This window comes from Pezoporus occidentalis, unplaced genomic scaffold (assembly GCF_034315485.1).
Source record: "Pezoporus occidentalis ecotype Australia unplaced genomic scaffold, CSIRO_AGI_Poc_V1 ctg32, whole genome shotgun sequence".
NCBI lineage: Eukaryota > Metazoa > Chordata > Aves > Psittaciformes > Psittacidae > Pezoporus > Pezoporus occidentalis.
The window spans coordinates 3,459,898-3,476,265 of NW_026915158.1; the positions used below are offsets into that span (position 1 = coordinate 3,459,898).

Below are 16,368 nucleotides of genomic sequence, written 5' to 3' on the forward strand. Positions count from 1 at the left end.
TAACAGAAAACCTTTACTTACCTTCAGAGGTATCACCTTAAGAACAGAGGGGACAGATAGTACAGGCAGCAAAGAAGGAAAAGGGCTGTACAAAGGGCCAAGGATGATTTGCGCTGTGTGTCTCTTGTAAAATGCTGGACATCCTCAGCTCAGATGAACTTAATGGGAGTTGAGGCTGAGTACTAGCTTGTACTTGTAAGGCCAAACAAATGTTGTAAGAGGCCAGAGATAAACAGTTAAAGGCCACGCACATATTTGTTAGCTGGAAGTGTTCAGGGCCAGGTTGGATGGGGCTTTGAGCAACCTGGTCTAGTGGAAGGTGTCCCTGCCTGTGGCAGGGTTGTTAGAGCTAGATGATTTTTAAAGTCCCTTCCAACTCAAACCAATTCTGTGAGTCTATAATTCTATGATTAATGTAGGAAAATTGCTTAAATGGTGAAACACTGCTTGAAAGTGCAGCCTCTGTAGTAAACTGAAGGAAATAATTTCACCTGGTAAGAGACTGACCTACTTAATCAAATACTTTGGGGAGGACTTTTCATATATCAAAACCCTTTTCCACATGGTGTTAGGATTATGACATCAAGCATTCAGTAGTCAAGAGTTCCCAATAGGTAGATCAGTAATCTCAGCCCTATTGTATTTCACTGTGGGGAAACTATTATAGAGATGCAGCAGGAGACAAGGTACTTTACTAGAGCAACACGGCCATGTGGAATTGCATGTCTCCAGGGTCCTGGGCTAGCATCATTAGAACCAAATTGCAGCAAGGCTTGCGTGCTGGTGAAGGGATAGCACACTTTTTACCACTCTGCATTGTGGATGGCATCCCAGAGGGTGAGTCAGCTTCTTGGAGCTATTCCAACTCCTACCTTGTTCCTCTGTGGCTGTGCTACCCCTGGAGAAGTGAGAGAATGAAGGGAAAAAAGTATATAAAACCAAGTCACTGTCCCTCATATGACCCCTGCTGGACTCATGTAAAATAGACATAAAGTGCTTAACAGTATGGGACTGCCTTTTCTAATGGTGTGCTTTAAATTGCTGCTGTTTTACCAAGATATTTAGAAAAGCCCACAAAGAGTAGAAGAGATATTTTTCAGAGGGACAGCTGGAGGGATCTCACTGGAGTAGGTAAATTTTTTTTATGGCTGTGCCAGCACAGGTAATGCATATATTTTTTTCCTCTCTGAAGTTTTCAACTTTAGCAGGTTACAAGTACTGTTGGTTTTGTGGGCCACAGTATGCTGACTGAAAGATCCGTTCCAGTTCCCTTTGATATTGCTGGAAGAGTCATCTCCGACTTTAAGGGAACATGGCTTTCGCCAGCAGTATGCAGTTGTGTGCACCTTAGGTAGAAGGGAGTTTCCTACCCACGTGTCAACAACCTGATTTCTGAACAGCAAAGTGTGCCAATCCAATGGTGTAGAGTATACCCCAGACCACCTGGTGGAAAAGGGGCCTGCCCAAGGTACTGTGTCATGAAGTCTACTGTAGTAAGAGGAATGCATCACTTATCTCAGTATATTTTGGATCAGAGTCTAAGTGAGATGTTGAAGACCTTGAGCTATCAATGAACTCAGCGAAACTTCATATTGCAACCAGCAGATTACTGCTTTAGTAGGACGTAGAAATGTCAGTGTAGAATCATAGAATCATAGAGTCGTTAGGGTTGGAAAGGACCTTAAGGTCATCTAGTTCTAACCCCCCTGCTGTGGGCAGGGACACCTTACACTAAATCATATCACCCAAGGCCTTGTCCAACCTGGTCTTGAACACTGCCAGGGATGGAGCATTCACAACCTCCCTAAGCAACCTATTCCAGTGCCTTACCACCCTAACAGGAAAGAATTTCCTTCTTATATCCAACCTAAACTTCCCCTGGTTAAGTTTTAATCCGTTACTCCTTGTCCTGTCACTACAGTCCCTAATAAGCAGTCCCTCTCCAGCATCCCTATCGGCCCCCTTCAGATACTGGAAGGCTGCTATGAGGTCTCCACGCAGCCTTCTCTTCTCCAGGCTGAACAGCCCCAACTTTCTCAGCCTGTCTTCATACAGGAGGGTCTCCAGTCCCCTGAGCATCCTCGTGGCCCTTCTCTGGACTTGTTCCAACAGTTCCATGTCCTTTTTATGTTGAGGACACCAGAACTGCACACAATACTCCAAGTGAGGTCTCACAAGGGCAGAGTAGAGGGGCAGGATCACCTCCTTCGACCTGCTGGTCACGCTCTTTTTAATGCAGCCCAGGATACGGTTGGCTTTCTGGGCTGCAAGCATACACTGCCAGATCATGTTCATTTTCTCATCAACCAACACCCCCAAGTCCTTCTCTGCAGGGCTGCTTTGAATCTCTTCCCTGCCCAACCTGTAGCTGTGCCTGGGATTGCTCTGACCCAGGTGTAGGACCTTGCACTTGGCATGGTTAAACTTCACAAGGTTGGCATCAGCCCACCTCACAAGCGTGTCAAGGTCCCTCTGGATGGCATTCCTTCCCTCCAGGGTATTAACGGAACCACACAGCTTGGTGTCATTGGCAAACTTTCTGAGGGCATACTCAATCCCACTGTCCATGTCAGCGACAAAGATGTTGAACAAGACCGGTCCCAACACCGATCCCTGAGGGACACCACTCGTTACTGGTCTCCAGCTGGACATTGAGCCATTGACCACAACTCTTTGTGTGTGGCCACCCAGCCAGTTCTTTATCCACTGAGTGGTCCATCCGTCAAATTGATGTCTCTCCAATTTAGAGACAAGGATGTCATGTGGGACACTGTTGAATGCTTTACACAAGTCCAGGTAGATGACATCAACTGCTCTACCCCTGTCCATCTGTGTAGTAGAAGACAATTTTATTCAGTAAAATGAAAGTGAAATAACAGTAGGCAGAGACTGCCAAACTGGGTGGCCATCCTCTGTGGAATTGTTTCCTACATTTAATGTGAATTCACAGAGTAGGAACCCCCTCCCTCCAACAGTTTCCTTCTCCATTTTTATAACTCTACAATATGAGGAAAATGCCATAACATGAATACGGCTGTGTTCCTTTTATTTCTAAGAATAAACCCTTTTTCCTTCAGCTGCAGAGCTGTTATTGCAACAGTAAACAAGAAATGAGTGATCAATTTTAAACTGATAAACAGTGAAAATTTTCAGTGGGTAGAGTAAGTTATGTTGAGGTTACTTGGTGAGAGCAGATTAGAAGAAAGTCAGCACTTGTGTTTATTGAGCTTTTCTAATGGAAAGTAAACTCACAAAGCTTTGTTTATTAGCTTTTTTTATTAACAACAAGCTGTGTGCTGTGGTATGCACATACGCATATTGACTGTTAAATCTGAACTTGTTCTCCCCCATGCATGAATATGTACATATGTACCAATTGTTTTACGTACAGAAACAGCTGAAAAGCCCGGAGTCCAGCAGAGCTTTCCCTGCTTGCTTTGTTGTCTGATAGGTCATAGGCTTATTAAAATAAGTAAATTGGCAATTTCTCAAGCAAGATTTGTCCAAGAGGTTGTTTTGCAGAGTGCAGTGATCTAGTGGAAGGTGTCACTGCTCACTGCAGGGGTGTTGGACTGGAGGACCTTTGAAGGTCCCTTCCAACCCAAACTATTCTAATATTCTATTTTTAGCTTGCCATCAGGAAGAAAAAATGCACATAAAAAGATAAACCCAATAATTTATTTGGCTTATGTTAATATATGCAAAATAGTCTTTCTTGGAAAAGATACCCTATTGGTAGATAAGGATTTCCACAATTAATTATTTCTTTTGGTACTCGCATCTTATAAAGGGAGAAGAAACATCCCTTTCCTTCTTCTCTACTTCACAAGAAATAAGAACCAAAGCAGAATCCTCTTTATGCCTTTACCTGATTGCCAAAGACACAATTCAGGTGAGAATATTACCATATACATGATGATGGAGTTGTCAGCCTTGCCTCATGGAAAGGGAGATTCCGTTTGGAGAAAGTGAAAGGGAAAAATTAAGCACCAGGTGAAAACTCCAGAGTTTTGAACGCCTGTCGTGGTTTAAACCCTAGCCAGGCAGCTTGTTCACTCACTCCCAGTGAGTGGTGCCGGGCTGGAAGCAATCGAGCCCCCCCCTCCCCCGCCCCGGGTCTCTCCCCTTCGCTGCTCCTGAAGGGATGGGGGGGAGAATCGAAAGAGTGCAACTCCCACGGGTTGAGAGAAGAACAGTCCAGCGAACAATGTGCAACACAAATCACCACTGCTACCACCAACAACAATGATAAGAGAAAGTAACAAGGGAAGAGAATACAATACCATCCGCTGAGAAACGAGTCCGACCCAAAAGCCTGTGTCCTTCCAGGTAACTCCCAGTTAAATCCTGGACATGATGTGCTGTGGTATGGAATACCTCTTTGGCTAGCTTGGGTCAGGTGTCCTGTCTCTGCTTCCTCCTGGCTTCCCCTCCTCCCTGGCAGAGCATGAGCCTCACAAAGTCCTTGGTCAGGGTAAACATCACTTAGCAACAACTGAAAACATCAGTGTTATCAGCACTGTTCCCAAGCTGAAGTCAAAACGCAATGCTGCACCAGCTACCAAGAAGGAGAAAAATTGACTGCTACTGCTAAACCCAGGACAACTCCAGATGATGTTGTACAGCATAGGGCTTTCAAAGCATCCTCTTGGGATGTAAAAAGTATAGCTAATGTGAAAAACTAGAAAATCTAAACTAAGTAGACCAAACCTATACTAGTGGGTCTACAGTCAAGTACAAAGGCTTACTGTGGACAAGTTACCGCTAGGCGTAGAAAGAAAAAGCCTATTAAGCTTTGGAAAACTCTCACATTCTGTAATGACCATGCTGATATCTACTGAAGAAATAACATGAAAATTTTATTGGTAGAGATATGTGTAGGTATTCCTTGGTGGTAACTGTGCAGTTCATCAACTAAGGCTTCCTTTTCTACCATCCTCAAAGGCTGAAACGCAGTTAGTTTAATGGGCTTTTATATGAACAGGGCATAAAACACCCATCAGCTTATATGCTACTGATATAATGTTAAGTGTTTTGCTTAAAAATACAGAACTGTGAATATTGAACTCCTTAGACAGCTCCTCTGAGGATGAATAAAGAAGCTTCAAATTCATCTGTTTTTAAATAACTTAAGATGTGAAGGAGACATGCATGTTACAGTGGTAACCATTCCTCTTCATGCTGTGGAAACAAGAGAGGATAGTTCTAGCCATGTTAAAGGAGTGAAGTGACAGTCCTTGTCTAGAATCTCCAAAGGCCTTCCAGTGAATTTTATTTTGGAAGAGAATAGGAAAATTCTTCTCAATTTTCCCATGAGTCTTCACTTAGTACAGGTGGAATCTTTTATTGACCTCACTTCACCTCAGTTGCAGCACAGCACTTCAAAAATGTTTCTCTTAAGTGAGGAAAGACAGAGGGAATTGCCATTGCTGCTGAAGCTAAAGGATCCTTTTTGTTTCCCTGCACTGTAGGAGCTGGTGGAACTGGCACATGCCTAATCCTGTGTTTTAGAAAATAGGAACAACATGAACCTGCGAAAGGGAAAAGGGTTTTGTGTTTCTTCTCGTCTTTGGCACCTGCATGTGCTGAAGGCTGTGCACATGCTGTATCTCCTGTACTGCTCCTGCACTGACTCTAGGTCGTATCTCTAGTGGTATGTCATCAGTGCTACAAAATTCCTAAACATTTACTGGGAATAGTAGTCTTGCTGTTTCTGAACTGAAGCTTAGAAATTGCATCACGATCAGGTATGCAAGTATACCTGTAGCTATAAATTAAGCAAAATATGTGTACATCTATGTTGTCTCTTCACTGAAGGAAGAATCACCTTTCTCCTTCCCAAACCCATGTCTTTCTCAGATAAGATGACATGCTATGAATACTCTCCTATCATATAAAAAGATGTGCCTGCCTCTGTCTCCTTGTAATGTTTCATCACCTTCTTCATTCACTTAAAATATGTAGTAATTTTTAAATCACAAGAGACTTTTTTGTATTATTTGGGATGGGCTAAGCAGAGGTAAAACTAGTAATTCCTATCACTTTAATTATTTTCTCTTCTAACAGAAACTTCAGCCTTCCAGCTACTTGTGAGGCAGCAATATGTGCGTACCCTTATGACTGACTGTACCTCTGTGTTTTGTTGCTGGTTTTAAGGTAGTTGAAGAAAAAAATGTATTTATGGGAAATCAGGTAAATGATGTGTTGGAGGCACATAAAGCTGTCTTATACAAGTATTCATAAAAGACTTTTCTCCCAGTAACAAATATCATCTGTGTCTCTTATAGCAGAATATTCTGCACTCTGAATATCTAAATAAAAGTCATGTTTGTGCAGAGGAAAGATTTTTGAACGCTACAGAGGTCTGGACTATTTTTTTTCTCCTGAAGTGCAATGCTGTCTGGTCTACTGAAACAGCATTTTCCTTCATTTTACACTGTCATAACTATAAAAGGAAGTGTAACAATGTTCTTGCATGATAACTGCTTTCTGTAATGCAATGCGTGTGAAGACTAGACTATGAAAGTACCATGAAACAGGAAGTCAAGATTTTACCAGAAATGAAACTAGTGTTTATGTGGAAGGATTGTTGTCATTCTCTGCCCTTCACTGTTGCTGGTGGCAGCTCAGAAGTTGACTGCACTCATTCTCACTGGTGTGCGGAACTGACAAATCTGCCTGCTCCTGTACCCTTGTAGATTTAGGCAACCTGTAAGTGGTGAGGAGAAGCAGACAGGCCAACCCAATATGGGTGATAAGCAACTTCTAATTTATTTGTGACGCAGTTCACACATATATAGGAGTGGTATTCAGCCACTCCTTCTTGGCATAACAGTATTGGTTAGCCCCCACAGCTTCCTCCACATTCTCCTCCCAGGTCCGGTCTCCGGCCACCTGTGGGGGCCACCCCCTGCCTTGCTTGCACAGTCCTCCAGAACTCTATGGTTCTGCTCTTAGAGTCATTCTGCAACAGCAACCAGAACTGAAAAAGCAAACCAATGTTTTTATTTAACTTGTCTTTAAAATGACTTTTCTGTTGTCTATGTGTTTAGTGACTGAGAGACAACATCTTGATGTTTTTAATTAGCTTCACCTAAACAACCTTGATAAACAGAAATGAATGCAGTTTATGGTCAGTAAACAGCATATGCAACATGCAGTTGCTGTTAGGGGTAGCAGGTGTTCTTGGTCAGTACCTCCTGGTGTAAGCTGGTTTCATTTGTGCAGATGTTTGTGGCAGGAATAGAAGCGTGTCCATACTTCTAAATGTCAAAACCTGTTGTTTGTGAAATATTATTATGGGTTACTCGAGTAACGTATCTTCTTTGATTTTCGCCTTCTCAGTCCACTTGTTTCATCATGTAAGAAGGTAATGGAGTTGTGTGCTCCTCACTTCTAAATGCATTATGCTATAAGACAGAATAAAATACTGTAAACATGACCGCATATAGTTTCTCGGTATTTTTGCTGTCATTCCTGGGAATGAAAGGTTTGGGAAACTTGCCTGACATATCTATCCCGTTATGGTGTGCTCCCACAAGCCTGGCTCTGGACTTCTCATGCACTGAAGCAGTCCATGAGGTGTCCTCTCCCTGGAATTGCTCTGATCAAGAGTCTGGTTTTGTGTGTCCAAAAGAGGGTGAGAAGTTTCTTGTTTAATTGTTTTCAGGTGGTCCCCACATGGTTGTCTGATCTAAAGGAGCAAGTGGAAAACAAGGCGCAGAGGCTGGCCTAACTCTATCGGCTGACAAGTTGGGAAATGCAGAGTGACACTGGGTTCAGGGCAATCCAGTGCAAGAGCAATGTGGGAAAGGGGACAGCATATTGAGCAAATTAAAGTAAGTTCTGTTTGTAACTTCAGCACTGTGTGCATGAAGGGGAAGCAAGCATTTAACTGAGTGCTGAAGAACTGGAATGGAATTTGTTGTAGGGATACTGTAGTTACTGCTGTACGCAGAGCTGGAGCTGTGTGGGCTGGCAGGAATCTTGCTGAAGGTAGCTGACAGCCAGAAGGGGACTGTCTCCGTTACCCATGTGTCAGTTTTTCCACTGTTTTTTGCCAACATCCCCTAGTTGAAACTCAAAACTGATTTTCAGCAATATTACCAGCCTGTAAAGGGAGCACCACTCCAGAACTGGTAGCCACTGGTTCAGCAAAAATAATTCCCAGTTAGTCCTAAAACACAGAATTCACAGAACTGGGTACCACTGTCTGTGCATATAATGCAGTTGATTTCTCTACCATTGGCATCACTTACTGTTCTTGTTTACTTTTGTTATCCCCCGCAATGTTAGACCATAGTCCTGTTGTTCATCAAGTTCTACATTTTCTGTCCTGTTTACCTGCTTCTTCACCTGTGAGCAGTGACGTGGTTGGTTTGGGTCTCCCAGGGCTGTGGCTAATGGTGCTTGGGTATCATTTGGTCAGCCTTCCTCATTTGCTGCAAGCACAATTCTCACACATCAGTTTTAGCTCATAGAAATGTACATGTATTTCATAGGTAGTTGAGTACCGTTGGGTCATATATAGGGCTTCAAATTTGATGCTTTTGTTTTTACGTATTTTTCCTCTAAATCTTTTACCCCCATGTTCCTCTTTCAAACATTCATTTAAACTCTGAAGAAACCCAGGATAATGTGCAGGCGATAACATACATTTCCATAGTGCAGCTGTGCATATCTGGTGGTTTTGATATTCAATTCCAGTTAATAAATTTTCTGTTGGAAACTGCATCCAGGGGGTACTTCAGTGAATGGAGTTAGCAGCTGCAAACAAACAAGCAAACAAGTCCCAGTAATAAATAATCGGGGTGACCTCACATGTTAGTTAAATGTTTATCTTTTTTTTTCTCACTTAGGCCATCATGAAGCAGAGGAATAAGAACATTCCACAGAGGACAACATGTACAAGCAGATTAGTTATGTTTTCCTACGGTCCTCCTTCCCTGATGCACTCGTGTGAGTGTAGTTTGTTCTCAAACAGAGAAGAAGTGATTTCACCAGCTCCTGTGGGCAAAATTCCAGCCTAAAGCCAACTTGTGCATCTTTGCTGGAGCTTGTGTGGTCTGAATTAGGAGTGGCAGAAGAAGCAGTCTCCCCTTCCTGTAAGCAAAAGACGAATGAGTGTGGTACCAGATGAAAGGCAGTGCTGAGTCTAATGCAATTCGTTTATGGGGGAACCTCCACCCAAATCAGTTTTATTTGTCTCCCAGCTACAAATGAAATTCATTTGGACTTCCTGACAGATTCAAACGTGTCAAAACATGAGGGTTATGAAGGTGGTTGTTCTGCATCGACAAGTGTGTTTGCAGTGGCACACTGGTTTAAATCAACAGATTTCAAACAGATTTTGTATTGAAGTTTGGGACAGAGTTGAACCTAATTTTCATGAAGAGAGTTGCGGTGTGTGAACAGATTTATATGGCTGGTCAGTAGCTAGAAGCAAAGCCATTAATGTTTGAACATCTCTGGATGTTATCTGGGAAACTGAAAAAGCAATTAAATGTTTGGAGAGACATTAAAGGGGAGAAAATCAAATACAAAACAAAGGCTGTGGGAATTCAGTGATATGAGGAAAGAAGACTGGAGAGATGTTTGAAGAGGAAGCTGTGGTAGAATCTAATAATACTGATTAGAGAACAGGACAATGAAAGTGAATAAAGTTAAAATCAGACAAAGAACTCCAAACTCATCCTCTTTAAAGCAGTTTCTTTACCTAGGTCCTAGGGTGCAGGTGCCAGGCCTTTTTCCTGTATTGCCAAGAAATTCATTAATATAAATTGGGATGAGATAAAGATGTGCTAATTAAATGAGAGCCTTGAGTCAGCTGAAGTGTGAAGTTTGGTCTGCAGCTCTTTGTCATTTTTCAGGTAAGAATCTTATATTCTCTTGCAAGGGTCAGCTACCAGAAAGATGGTGCTTAGAGAAACATTAGGATGTTTAAATAGGTTATCTGTTAAAATGATAACATCATTTATAAGGACAAGAAGTAAAGCTGGATCTATTGTTGGGTTTTGCACATCAAATGCAAATTGGACATTGGTATCATATAAAATTTCTCATATATATCGATCAACTGCAAGATGAAAGAGAAGCATTAGACTTACATTGAGTTGGATACACCTTTTCATAAGTGGTGTTTCTGTAATGGCTAGTGGCCGTAAACTCATATATCTGTATTTTCTTTATTTGTGTTTGAAAGTATATGTAACTACAGCTTGTTTTATAGATGGATACTGCTAAATGCTATGATATTTTTGGGTTCCAGTAAAGTGAAAAAGCTAGAGCTCTAAGAGCAACTTAAAATAATTTTTTCTTTGGGGACACTAATTACAGAGATTTGTGATGTATATAATTTATAGGAGTGCTTTAACTACGCTGTCGATGGAAATTTGTACTTACAGCACAGAATTAGTACTTAAAGTCTTGAATACCGTACTCACATTTTTCACTTTCAAAGCTTTTTTTTTAAGGAAATCTTCTCTTAAAACATAATAAAACTGATGATCTCATTGTAGCAACTTTACTTAGTCTCTGTAATGTACATAAATGCTTTTACATTTAGGGTTGTTTTATACTGGGATGTTATCACAGTATCACAGTATCACAGTATGCTAGAGATTGGAAGGGACCTCGAAAGATCATCTAGTCCAATCCCCCTGCCGGAGCAGGAACACCTAGATAATGTTACACAGGAATGTGTCCAGGCGGGTTTTGAATGTCTCCAGGGAAGGAGACTCCACAACCTCCCTGGGCAGCCTGTTCCAGTGTTCCGTCACCCTCACTGAGAAGAAGTTTCTTCTCAAGTTTAAGTGGAACCTCTTGTGTTCCAGTTTGTACCCATTACCCCTTGTCCTATCATTGTTTGCCACTGAGTAGAGCCTGGCTCCATCCTCGTGGACATTCCCCCTTTATATATTTATATACACTAATAAGGTCACCCCTCAGTCTCCTCCAAACTATAGAGACCCAGCTCCCTCAGTCTTTCCTCATAAGGGAGATGCTCCACTCCCTTAATCATCTTTGTTGCCCTTCGCTGGACTCTCTCCAGCAGCTCCCTGTCCTTCTTGAACTGAGGGGCCCAGAACTGGACACAATATTCCAGATGCAGTCTCAGCAGGGCAGAGTAGAGGGGAAGGAGGACCTCTCTCGACCTACTAACCACCGCCCTTCTAATACACCCCAGGATGCCATTGGCCTTCTTAGCCACAAGGGACAGTGTTGGCTCATGGTCATCCTGTCGTCCACTAGGACCCCCAGGTCCCTCTCCCCTACACTGCTCTCTAACAGGTCGTTCCCCAACCTATACTGGAACCTGGGGTTGTTCCTGCCCAGATGCAGGACTCTACACTTTCCCTTGTTATATTTCATCCAGTTATTCCCTGCCCAACTCTCCAGCCTGTCCAGGTCTCGCTGGATGGCAGCACAGCCTTCTGGCGTGTCAGCCACTCCTCCCAGCTTAGTGTCATCAGCAAACTTGCTGATAGTGCACTCAATTCCCTCATCTAAATCACTGATGAATATATTAAATAATACTGGTCCCAGTACTGACCCTTGAGGCACTCCACTAGTTACAGGCCTCCAACTAGACTCAGCCCCATAGACTACAACTCTCTGGCTTCTCTCCTTCAGCCAGTTCGCAGTCCACCTCACTACCTGATCATCCAGACCACACTTCCTCAATTTAGCTGTGAGGATGCTGTGGGAGACTGTGTCAAATGCTTTGCTGAAGTCAAGGTAGACCACATCCACCACTCTGCCATCATCCATCCACCGTGTTATTTCCTCATAAAAGGCCAAGAGATTGGTCAAACATGATTTCCCCCTGGTGAAGCCATGTTGACTGCCCCTCATAACCCTCTTATCCTTGATATGCCTTAAGATGGCACCAAGGATAAGGTGTTCCATCACTTTCCCAGGGATGGAGGTGAGGCTGACCGGTCTATAGTTACCCGGGTCCTCCTTCTTGCCCTTTTTGAAGACTGGAGTGACATTTGCTTTCCTCCAGTCCTCAGGCACCTCTCCCGTTTCCCAAGACTTGGTAAAGATGATGGAGAGCGGTCTAGCAATGACTTCTGCCAGTTCCCTCAGCACCCGCGGGTGCATCCCATCTGGACCCATGGATTTATGGATGTCCAGATTGCTCAACTGGTCTCTAACCCATTCCTCATCGACTAAGGCAAACCGCTCCGTTGACCTGACTTCGTCTAAGGTCTCAGGGGTACAGGGCTCTTCAGGACTGCCTGCAGCAGAGTAGACAGAGACAAAGAAGGCATTCAGTAACTCTGCCATCTCTGCATCTTCTGTCACCAGGGCACCCATCCCGTTCATCAGTGGGCCTACATTGCCTCTGGTGTTAGTTTTGTCTGCCATGTATTTGAAAAAGCTCTTTTTGCTGTCCTTGACCCTTCTCGCCAGGTTTAATTCTAAGGATGCCTTAGTCATCCTAGCTGTCTTCCTACATCCTCTAGCAGCAGCCTTATATTCCTCCCAAGTGGCCAGCCCCTCCTTCCATGACCTGTAAACTCTCCTCTTCCACTTGAGCATACCCAGCAATTCCCTATTTAGCCACGCAGGTCTCTTGGCCCTCTTCCTTGACTTCCTATGTGTCGGGATGCTCCGATCTTGAGCACGGAAAAAGCAGTCCTTGAATGTCAACCAACTATCTTGGGCCCCTTTACCTTCAAGCAGCCTTGCCCATGGGATTTCCCCTAGCAGTTGCTTGAAAAGGCCAAAGTTTGCCCTGCTAAAGTCCAGGGTTGCAATTCTACTTGGTATTCTCCTAGTTCTATCACACAAGATCCTGAACTCCACCATCTCGTGGTCGCTGCAACCAAGGCAGCCCCCAACCCTTACTGCTTCAACCAGATCCTCCTTGTTAGTGAGGATGAGATCCAGCAGCGCTCCTCTCCTGGTCGGCTCATCCACCATTTGCAGGAGGAAGTTATCATCCATACACTGGAGGAACCTCCTGGACTGCGGCTGGGTTGCCGAGTGGTCCTTCCAGCAAACATCAGGGAAGTTAAAATCCCCCATGACGACCACGGCCTGTGACTGTGAGGCCGCTCTCAGCTGCCTGTAGAAGGCCTCGTCAACTTCCTCACCCTGATCCGGTGGTCTGTAACAGACACCCACAACAGTATCGCCCCTGCCAGCCTGCCCCTTAATTCTCACCCACAGACTCTCAACTCGCTCGTCATCTGTCCCTGGACAGAACTCGGTGCATTGTAGTTGCTCCCGCACATAAAGAGCAACCCCACCACCCCTCCTGGCTGGCCTGTCTTTCCTGAAAAGGACATAGCCCTCCATGACTATATTCCAGTCATTTGAGCTGTCCCACCACGTCTCTGTAATTGACACCAGATCATAGTCTCCTGACTTAACACCGGTTTCCAACTCCTCCTGTTTATTTCCCATGCTGCGCGCATTGGTGTACAGACATTCCAGGGAGCGAGCTGAGCACACCGATTTCACCGTAGGATTATAGGGGGCCTCCCAGTCTTCATCAATTCTGGAGTGCTGCCCCACTGGGGCAAGCCCAGCTACAACCCCATCCCCCTTCAAATCTAGTTTAAAGCTCTCCAAATGAGCCCTGCTAATTTGTGCCCCAGCATCCTTTTGCCTCTGTGAGACAAACCTTTCCCACTTGTCGTTGTCCAGACTGGTGCCCTATAAAACCAGCTGTTATCAAAGAATCCAAAGCCCTGCCTGTAGCACCAGTCTCGAAGCCAATTGTTCATGAACTGAATCTTCCCATTCCTTCCCACATCATCAGTGGAAGATGGAAGGAGTGAGGAGACGATCACTTGAGCCCCAGACTCTTTCACCATCCGCCCCAAGGCCCTGTAGTCTTTCTTCATCCCCCTCAGACTGCGGGAAGCAGCTTCCTCCCCACCTGTCTGGAAGACCAGCAGCGGGTAGTAGTCTGTCGGGTGCACCAGGCTGGGGAGCGCCCTGGTGATATCCCTGATCCGGGCTCCAGGCAGACTACACACTTCCCTATGATGAGGGTCAACTCTGCATATCGGGCCCTCTGTTCCTCTCAGAAGGGAATCCCCTACTACAATGACCCTTCTTTCTTTCTTAACTGAGGCAGTCTTGAGGTGCAATGTCGACCCCCTTTTCCTATGTGGTCTTGTGGGCTGGCCTTGCCCCACATCCTCACCTACCTCTCCTTCAAGATCCAGGGCCTCGAACCTATTACGGAGGGACACCTGGGGAAGCAGGGCAGGAAGGGGGGAGGGTTTCCCACGACGTCGAACTGGAACTCTCTTCCAACCCTCGTCATCTCTTTGGTCCCCTACCTCTGCGCAACAGCTACAGGGCAGGGGCTGTCTCGGGCCATCCCCCTCTGTGTGAGAAGGCAGGGGGTCCTTCCCCTTTTGGGGGGTATCTCCCTGGAACCGTTCCGACTGGCACGCCAGGGAGTTACTCCACCAGTCGATCTCCCTTTCGCACTCCCTGATAGTCCTCAGCGTCTCAACCTCCTCCTTAAGTCTTGCCACCAGGCTAAGCAGATCTTCTACCTGCTCACACCTCACGCAGGTGGAATGCTGTCCTCCCTCCCCCGGCAGCAGCAGGCTCTGGCACTCCCTGCACCCAGAGACCTGAACAGCCACGGTTTGGGACGGGGTCTCTGTCTGAGTTGCTGTAGTCACCTTACTGTAAGCTCTCTTTCTGGAGGCAACGATATTGGTCCGCAGTCTGGGACACCAGCAACACAACCTGCTTGTTCCTCCCTGCGCCTGGTGGGCAGCGACCTGTCGCTGCCCTCTCAAAGGCTTTTTCAAGGCAAGCAGCAGGGGAGTCAATGATACATTACATTCAGCTATCTAGGTCAAATCATATTAGTTATTTATATTTAATAAGTCTAAAAAGAGTTTGAGTGTTTGGTATGTACATTTTTCTCCAGGTAACGAGCAGGATGGCAATGCAGGTATCCGATGGGTCTGTTGGTTGTCATGGCACTCAGTGCAAAGGAGCGGAGCTGTCCCAGCCCCGCGCTGGGGGAATTCAAAATGAAAATAAGGACAATTAGGTAATGTAATGTTGATTTTTCTTATGACTTCTACTTCATTTGAGAAAAACAAATGCAGTATTTTTAATGAGAAAAAAATCTCTCAGATACTCTATATTTCGAGATGTCAGCATTTTGTGTGACAGCTTATTGCTAGCTTGACCTCATTTCTGTTTATAAAGCATCATTAGATTTTTATAATGGAAGGAGATGATGCTCCCGGTGATATGTACATGCTGGTTGTAGTGGTACTCCTTAGAAACTGGTCAAATTTAACTTGGATATATAAGTAAGATTGCTTCAATACACTATGGTTTATTTGCCTGTCTCTACATGTTCCCCTCCTGTGATTTCCATAACCCCAGCACAACCAACCCAGGGCACCTCTAGGAGCTGCTCCTCCCCTCCAGCCACTGCTGCATGGTACACATAGTATGTGGAGGGCTCCAGCCCTCCCTGACCTGCATGCCCCTTGGCCATGGGTACAGTTCAAAACACAGTACAGTTTAAGGAGCCTCAGCTGATATTCACTAATTTTTAGTGATCTCTCAAGAGGCATTCATGGGGTATTGTTCAGGGTGGTGGGCTTACATCCCCAGTGGTCTGCGGTGGGAGAATGTGGAGAACTGGCTATTTACAAACACCATAGAAGCTGTTGTTACCATAGAAGCTTTTTTTTACAACTTAAGGATAGATGTCATGCTGGACAACTTAAGGATAGATGCCATGGTGGAGCAGGTGGCTTTATGGCCTCAGGCACTGACTGAAGTCTCAGATTCTTACAGCCTGGTCACTAGACTCTGGTATTTAATAGAATGTGGACAATGAATATTGATAAAACAGGAATACTAGTGATTTAACTACAATCCTCTTATTGCCTCAATCTGGTCTGCAGTACAAGAACATAAAAATATTAAGTGATAACAAATGTTCCATGTTAATTTGACTCATCTCCAGATCACCAACAGCATGATCCTTCAGGATTTCCTTTTCCCCAGCTGCATTTGCAAATACATATTTACATTTATGGGATGGAATTCAGTGACAAGAATGATCTGAAATTAAATTATGAGATGGACTGCTTGGAACAGTCAGCTGTAGAAAGAAAGCAGAGTAAGAGAGAACAATCTATCCAGGATGCTGCCAGGCCAGGCTGCAGAGAAGCAACAATCTATATTCATTAAAGATATTTAATAATTTTCTAAAAAAATAAATGTAAAAAATATCTCAAGTCAGGAAATATGAACCTTATATTGATTAAGCATTTGAAAAGGGATTTTTCTCAATAAAGGAAACCATATTTTCTACTCACTCTTTTTCTCTTGTGTTTTCATTAAGCAATTTAATATGTC

At 44.3% G+C, this 16,368-nt stretch overlaps 1 long non-coding RNA gene across 2 annotated transcripts; it reads left to right on the top strand.

The window, feature by feature from the left end:
* The first annotated feature begins 922 nt into the window (after nt 1-922).
* On the top strand, nt 923-16,327 carry LOC134168708 (uncharacterized). Of its 2 annotated transcripts, none has more exons than XR_009966639.1 (5): nt 923-1,162; nt 7,670-7,838; nt 8,859-9,104; nt 14,912-15,037; nt 15,985-16,327. It is a non-coding gene; the product is annotated as an uncharacterized LOC134168708 (long non-coding RNA). The 2 variants fall into 2 exon arrangements; XR_009966638.1 differs by lacking the exon at nt 923-1,162 and adding an exon at nt 5,443-6,192.
* The last annotated feature ends 41 nt before the right edge of the window (nt 16,328-16,368 follow it).